Here is a 7,500-nt window from a genome sequence, read left to right on the forward strand (position 1 = left end):
TGTTGCCAGGCTGATTTGGAGTGGATTACGTATGGATGACGCGCCCGGTACAAATTTGGCAACCGGTACAAACGTCGACGCAGCCCAAGAGGGTCTACGGACCCCTCACGTCCTCACGGACCCTCCTTGCGTCCACAGCAAGGGCCTGACGCGCGCCTCCCCGATACGTTAACCCTCCGTCGAGGCGACGCAGCAGCGAGGGCTGTGATTGGTCCGCTCGCTAAAAGCCGCCGCAGAACCGAAGCAGGTTCACGACTGCCTGGAAGCGTCTGCGGGTTCATCGTTGCGTCGATGTGGAACCATAATCAGCCCTTTAACCGGTGGCTAATAAGCAATAGCATTGACCCCTCTCATGTAGGGGGCGGACGCAGAGACACTCAAAGCCCCGTACCCTGCAGGGCGAAGCACTCCTGGACGGAGAGGGGCGCCCCCAGGAGGGGGGGGGGGGGGGGGTCGGCCAGGACCTCCTCCCCTCCGGTCTCCTCCTCCATCATGTGACCACAGCCACAGCCCGACGAATTACAGTTTGCAATTCGTAAACACGGAGAAAGAGAGAGATTTGATTTAGATTTTTCAAAAATACTTTTTTTTACAATCAACCGAGAGTACAATACATCAGGAAATGTGCTATTTGTTCAGTCTTTAAAAATTGTTGGTTTATCCAACAAAATCCTGTGCAAAATGCAACTCATCATTTTCAACAAAGCAAATAATATTATTGTAACACCGGCGCTGTTTAAAAGCATCTACATCCCCAAACGCCTTATAAAACGTATACTCCAGCCAGACTCTGGCTCTTACGTTACAGTGGAACACAGGAGGGGCCTCATGCCCTGCTCTGCCCTCCACCTTATTTCTCCGGCTGATGTACACGGCCATTTTCGCATCTCCTACACTGGAAAAAGGGTTTTAAGCCGTACTTCATCTGATTATTATTTTGTAATTCAATTCAAATAAACATTTTTTGTTTTATTTTTAAAATAACTTTTTTTTATTTCAAAATACTTTGAAATATAGATATTTTTAATTAGGAGCTAAATTAAGAAATATTCATTTTGACAAATGTAAAATTTTAAGGTTGTGTATTCAACTGATTAATACTTTTGTCATTCAATCCAAATATATTTTTTTTGTTTTCTTCCTAAAACACTGTTTTATTTGATTAGGAGCTCAATTGAGAAATATTTGTTCAGACAAATGTACAATTTCAAGGTTACGTACAAGCCTGCGCATGCGCATTAAATACAAAGACGCTTACGACTACTGGCCCAAACCGCAGTGTTGCCTACTTAGCGATTTTGTCGCTATATTTAGCTACTTTTCAGACCCCTTTGGCGACTTTTTTTCAAAACAGCGACAAGCGACAAATCTAGCTTATTTTTCAGCTGCTATTGGTGACTTTTGGCGACTTTTTGAGGTGGAAGCACTAGCCTTGACCAGAGTGACGATGACTCACTGGTTCTGTGAGCTAGGACAGTCTGTCTGTGTCTGGAGGGAGGTCTGGAGTAGGTCTAACTCTGCAATTTAGATTGTAAATATATATTGTATATTGTGTGGCGGCAGTAGCTCAGGTGGTAGAGCGGGTTGGCTGGTAACTTGAAGGTTGTTGGTTCGATCCCTGGCTTCACCAAGCAGAGTATTGAGGTGTCTTTGACAAAGCACCTAACCCTGACTGATGTCGAGATGTGATGTCGAATCCAGACAGAAGCGCCCCAAGGCCATGAAGCGGCGAGAGCCGAGCGGCAAAAAAAGATGATGATGATGTATCCAAAACAAATATCATGTTTAAATGAGAAACAAATGTTTGATTAAATTGTAATCTTTTTGATTGGATAAAACAAATTATTTCTTATAGATATTTCTTAAATGAGAAACAATTGTTGGAGTGAATCAATATTTTTTTGTTTAGGATTTAACATACGATTTAAATTTATTGACTTCATTCAAAGAATAGAATTATACTTGGTGCCAAGTTGTATTATTTTGTTTTTATGAACATAGGAAATATTGTTTGAGGCAAGCTATATATTTGTCATTGGCTCAAGTTATGTAATATAGATGTGAACCATTACCCTTGTTTTTTTTAATTGGTTCAACAGAAGGCTTTTGTCACGGTCTCTCCCACCGGATCCTAGCTGCCGCTAGTTTTCTCTGTTTGTCTTGTCTGTCTGTCATGTTCTGTTTCATGTACGGGGGCGTGGCCTGCTGAACTCCCCAACCCAGCCACGGTGATCACCCGCACCTGACCATCATCACCAATCACGCCCACCTGTATATCTTCCCCAGTCATTCAACCTTTCGTCGCCAGATCGTCAACTACACTTACCTAGCTAAGTTATCCTCCGACCTCTCTAGCCCTTTCCTAGTATTCTCGTTGTTCTCGTTCACCACTCGACTCTCCTCTCCTGCAGGAATACCAGTTCCTCCGAACCGTCGAGGGTGACTACCTGTCCGGCAATCCACCCGACCAACCATCTCCGGATCGCCACAGACATTCTCCTCTGCTCTGTGTAGCAATAAACTGGTTAATTGCTACCAACCTCTTCCTGTCGTCATTTGTGCCGTGCGTTTGGGTTCACCCCGTCTTGCCCCGTAACAGTACGATCTGGCCAAAAGATGGACCCAGCCGACACAAATGACGCAGCCGATTCCTTGGCCGCTCGCTTAACGAATTTAACCCAGGAGGTACGCCGCCAAGGCGGCCTCGGGGTAGAACATTCCCGGAACCTGAGGGAGGCTTCCGCAAGCCTAGCCCGATTTGCTACGGCATTGTCGTCCCTCGAGTCCCGGCTGGCACTCTTGACCCCTCCCTTTGGTCAGTCCGCGGATCCCCCCGCTACGGTCCCTATCGTTCGTCGGGAGCCCTACGTCCCAACCCCGGCACCATATGGGGGCGATCCTGGAGCCTGTCATGGGTTCCTTCTCCAGGTGGGAGGAGTTTTCCAGCAGCAGCCACTCACCTACGCCACCGAGACCTCCCGCATCGCCTACCTCGTCGCCTGCCTTCGAGGGGTGGCGCTTACCTGGGCTTCGGCTGAGATGGACCGCGGGGGTCCCGAGGCCTCGAACTATTTAGCCTTTACTACGGCGCTGCGACGGACGTTCGATCATCCAGTTCGGGGCCGAGAGGCTGCCCAGAGACTTTTGGATTTACGCCAGGGCAGTCGCAGCGTGGCGGAGCTGGTGATTGACTTCCGTATCTACGCAGCAGAGAGCGGCTGGCGTGACGACGCTCTGAGAGACGTTTTTCAGCGCTCCCTGGCTGATCATCTACGGGATGAGATCGCGTTGCGGGACGAGCCGTCCGACTTGGAGGCACTCATTACTCTCGCCATGCAATTGGACAACCGCATTCGGGAGCGAAGGAGGGAGAGTGTCGTCCGGACCCCGTCATCGTTTCCTTCCCAGCACACGACAGTGAGACCTCCGCCGCGGATTACCGAGGCCTTTCGTGAGCCTCCGAGCCTTCCCGAGCCAGAGCCCATGCAGCTGGGGCGCGTCCACCTAACCATGGAGGAACGCGACCAGCGCCGACGGACGGGCGCTTGCATGTATTGTGGGAGGACGGGCCATATCCTCCTTCACTGTCCCCGGCGCCCGGGAAACGGTCCGGCTCGGTCGTAATGGGAGTTTATCGATCGAGTTGTGTCCCTAACTATTCTAACTCCCGTACTCTGCTGAAGGCCACTCTGTCTTGGCAGAACCGCTCCTTGCCCCTCTCCGCCCTCGTCGATTCCGGAGCAGACGAGAGTTTTTTGGACCGAAGGGTGGCTCGACAGCTGGGAGTAGACCTCATCCCACTCGACGTGCCTATGGAGGTGAGTGCGCTCAACGGATTGCACCTGGACAGAATTGAGCACAAGACCGCTCCCATGTCCTTGCTGCTCTCCGGTAACCATCAGGAAAAGATTTCCTTTCACCTCATTGACTCACCCCAGACTCCTGTGGTCCTGGGCCATCCCTGGCTTCGTCTCCATAACCCCAGTTTGGAGTGGGTTTCTGGTAGGATCACTGCTTGGAGTACCCATTGCCTATTGAACTGTTTACGCTCCGCCTCAGCACCTACGGCAGTCTCCCCACCGACGGTTCCGGAGTCCCCGGACCTCACGTTGGTGCCCCTGGACTATCATGATTTAGGATCTGTATTCAGTAAACAACACGCACTATCTCTGCCACCACATCGCCCTTATGATTGTGCCATTGATTTACTTCCTGGTTCCCCTCTCCCTAGCAGCCGCCTGTTTAACCTCTCACTTCCAGAACGAGAGGCCATGGAGGGGTATATCCGGGACTCTCTTGCCGCAGGGATTATTCGGCCCTCATCTTCACCGGTAGGAGCAGGGTTTTTTTTTGTTTCCAAGAAGGATAAGTCCCTTCGCCCCTGCATTGATTATAGGGGACTCAACGACATTACGATTAAGAACAAGTACTCGTTGCCCCTCATAGACTCTGCCTTTGTTCCCCTGCGGGGTGCTACAGTTTTTACCAAGCTGGACCTCCGTAACGCCTACCACTTGGTCCGCATCCGAGAAGGGGACGAGTGGAAGACAGGCTTCACTACTCCATTAGGTCATTTCGAGTACCTGGTGATGCCTTTTGGTCTTACAAATGCCCCTGCAGTATTTCAGGCCCTGGTCAATGACGTATTGAGAGACATGCTCCATCAGTTTGTGTTCGTGTACATTGATGATATCCTGATTTTCTCCCGGTCCCTCGCAGAACACAAGCTGCATGTCCGTCAAGTGCTGCAGCGCCTCTTGGAGAATCGTCTATTTGTCAAGGCGGAGAAATGCGAATTCCATGCGCCATCGGTGACTTTCCTGGGATTCGTTATCGGCCAGGGGAGGCTGGAGATGGATCCAGGAAAGGTAGCTGCTGTAGCTGATTGGCCTACTCCCACCAATCGCAAGCAGCTCCAACGCTTTCTGGGGTTTGCAAACTTCTACAGAAGGTTCATTAGGAACTTCAGCCGCATCGTCGCGCCCCTCACAGCGCTGACCTCCGTCAAGGTGACCTTCAGATGGACCTCGGAGGCCGCGGCGGCCTTCGAGGTGTTGAAGCGACGCTTCGTCTCCGCTCCGGTTCTCACGCAGCCCGATGGCAAGCTGCAATTCGTGGTGGAGGTCGACGCATCGGACACTGGGGTTGGAGCTGTACTGTCCCAACGCTCAGCTTCGGACGGTAAGCTTCACCCTTGTGCTTTCCTCTCTCGAGGGCTATCTCCCCCAGAGCGGAACTACGACGTGGGAAATCGGGAGCTCCTCGCCGTCAAGCTCGCGCTCGAGGAGTGGCGTCACTGGCTGGAGGGGGCGGAACTGCCGTTCGTCGTGTGGACGGACCACAAGAATCTGAGTTATATCCAGTCTGCAAAACGTCTCAACTCCCGCCAGGCAAGGTGGGCGCTATTTTTTGGTCGCTTTAAATTCTCCCTTTCCTATCGCCCGGGTTCCCGCAACACCAAGCCGGACGCATTGTCCCGTTTGCACTCCGTGGACGGGGAGTGTTCTGTTTTGGACTCCATTCTACCACCCACTTGTGTGGTGGGCTCAGTGGTCTGGAGGATTGAGTCCTTGGTTACCCAGGCCCAGGCTCATCAGGCCGATCCGGGCACGGGCCCTCCCGGTCGGTTGTTTGTTCCGGATGCAGTCCGTTCAGACGTATTACAGTGGGGTCACTCATCGAGGCTGGCTTGTCATCCCGGGATCAACCGGACTCTGGCTTTCCTGCAACGCCGGTTCTGGTGGCCTACCATGGACCGGGACACCAGGTCTTTCATCGCCGCATGTACCACCTGTGCGCGCAACAAGACAACCAACAAACCCCGGTCGGGACTGCTTCGCCCGCTCCCCATCCCCAGTCGTCCGTGGTCCAACATCGCCCTGGATTTCGTTACCGGTCTCCCTCCATCCAGAGGTAACACCACCATACTCACCATAATTGATCGTTTTTCGAAGGCAGCCCACTTCATCGCTCTACCCGGACTTCCCTCTGCGAGAGAGACTGCAGAGCTGATGGTTTCTCAGGTTTTCCGAATACACGGCATCCCTGCGGACATCGTGTCGGACCGGGACCCCCAATTTATCTCCCAGGTGTGGCGAGCCTTTTGTTTGGCCCTGGGAACCACAGCCAGTCTCTCCTCTGGATATCACCCTCAGACCAACGGCCAGGCGGAGCGGGCAAACCAGGAACGTCACAGCCGCCAATCCCGCTTCATGGAGCCTTCATCTTCCTTGGGTTGAGTACGCACACAACACGCACAGAAATGACACTACCGGAATGTCTCCCTTTCTCTGCTCCCTGGGCTACCAGCCCCCGCTGTTTCCCTCGCAGGAGGCAGAGATTGCTGTTCCTTCAGTTCGGTCCCACATCCTACGCTGCCAACGAACATGGAACAAAGCTCGGGCTGCGCTGCTTCGGGCTTCCACCCGCTCCCAGCGGCAGGCCAATCGCCACCGGACACCGGCACCTCATTACGTCCCCGGCCAGAAGGTCTGGCTCTCAACTAAGGATCTCCATTTGAAGGTAGCCTCTCGGAAACTCGCGCCCCGGTTCATTGGACCTTTTGAAATCGAGGCCATCATAAACCCTTGTGCTGTACGTCTCCGGCTTCCTCCCTCTCTTCGGGTTCACCCCACGTTTCATGTGTCATTGATCAAGCCTGTCTCCTCCAGCCCTCTGGCGGTCGCTACGCCTGCGCCACCTCCACCGCGCATCATTGACAATCACCCGGTGTGGACGGTCCGGCAGTTGCTGGACATACGTCCTAGGGGGCGTGGTTTCCAGTACCTGGTGGATTGGGAGGGTTACGGACCAGAACACCGGCAATGGCTGTCACGGAATATGATCATGGATGATACATTGATTTCGGATTTCCATAAAGCGCATCCTACTGCCAGACGTCCGCCAGGAGGCGTTCGTAGAGGGGGGGGTACTGTCACGGTCTCTCCCACCGGATCCTAGCTGCCGCTAGTTTTCTCTGTTTGTCTTGTCTGTCTGTCATGTTCTGTTTCATGTACGGGGGCGTGGCCTGCTGAACTCCCCAACCCAGCCACGGTGATCACCCGCACCTGACCATCATCACCAATCACGCCCACCTGTATATCTTCCCCAGTCATTCAACCTTTCGTCGCCAGATCGTCAACTACACTTACCTAGCTAAGTTATCCTCCGACCTCTCTAGCCCTTTCCTAGTATTCTCGTTGTTCTCGTTCACCACTCGACTCTCCTCTCCTGCAGGAATACCAGTTCCTCCGAACCGTCGAGGGTGACTACCTGTCCGGCAATCCACCCGACCAACCATCTCCGGATCGCCACAGACATTCTCCTCTGCTCTGTGTAGCAATAAACTGGTTAATTGCTACCAACCTCTTCCTGTCGTCATTTGTGCCGTGCGTTTGGGTTCACCCCGTCTTGCCCCGTAACAGCTTTTTCCAGTGTAAGAGATAATTTACTAGCTGCCACTTAAAATATTACTTTTTTTGTATCCAGCACCAAAGATAA

This window comes from Gadus chalcogrammus, chromosome 17, assembly GCF_026213295.1.
Source record: "Gadus chalcogrammus isolate NIFS_2021 chromosome 17, NIFS_Gcha_1.0, whole genome shotgun sequence".
Classification (NCBI taxonomy): domain Eukaryota; kingdom Metazoa; phylum Chordata; class Actinopteri; order Gadiformes; family Gadidae; genus Gadus; species Gadus chalcogrammus.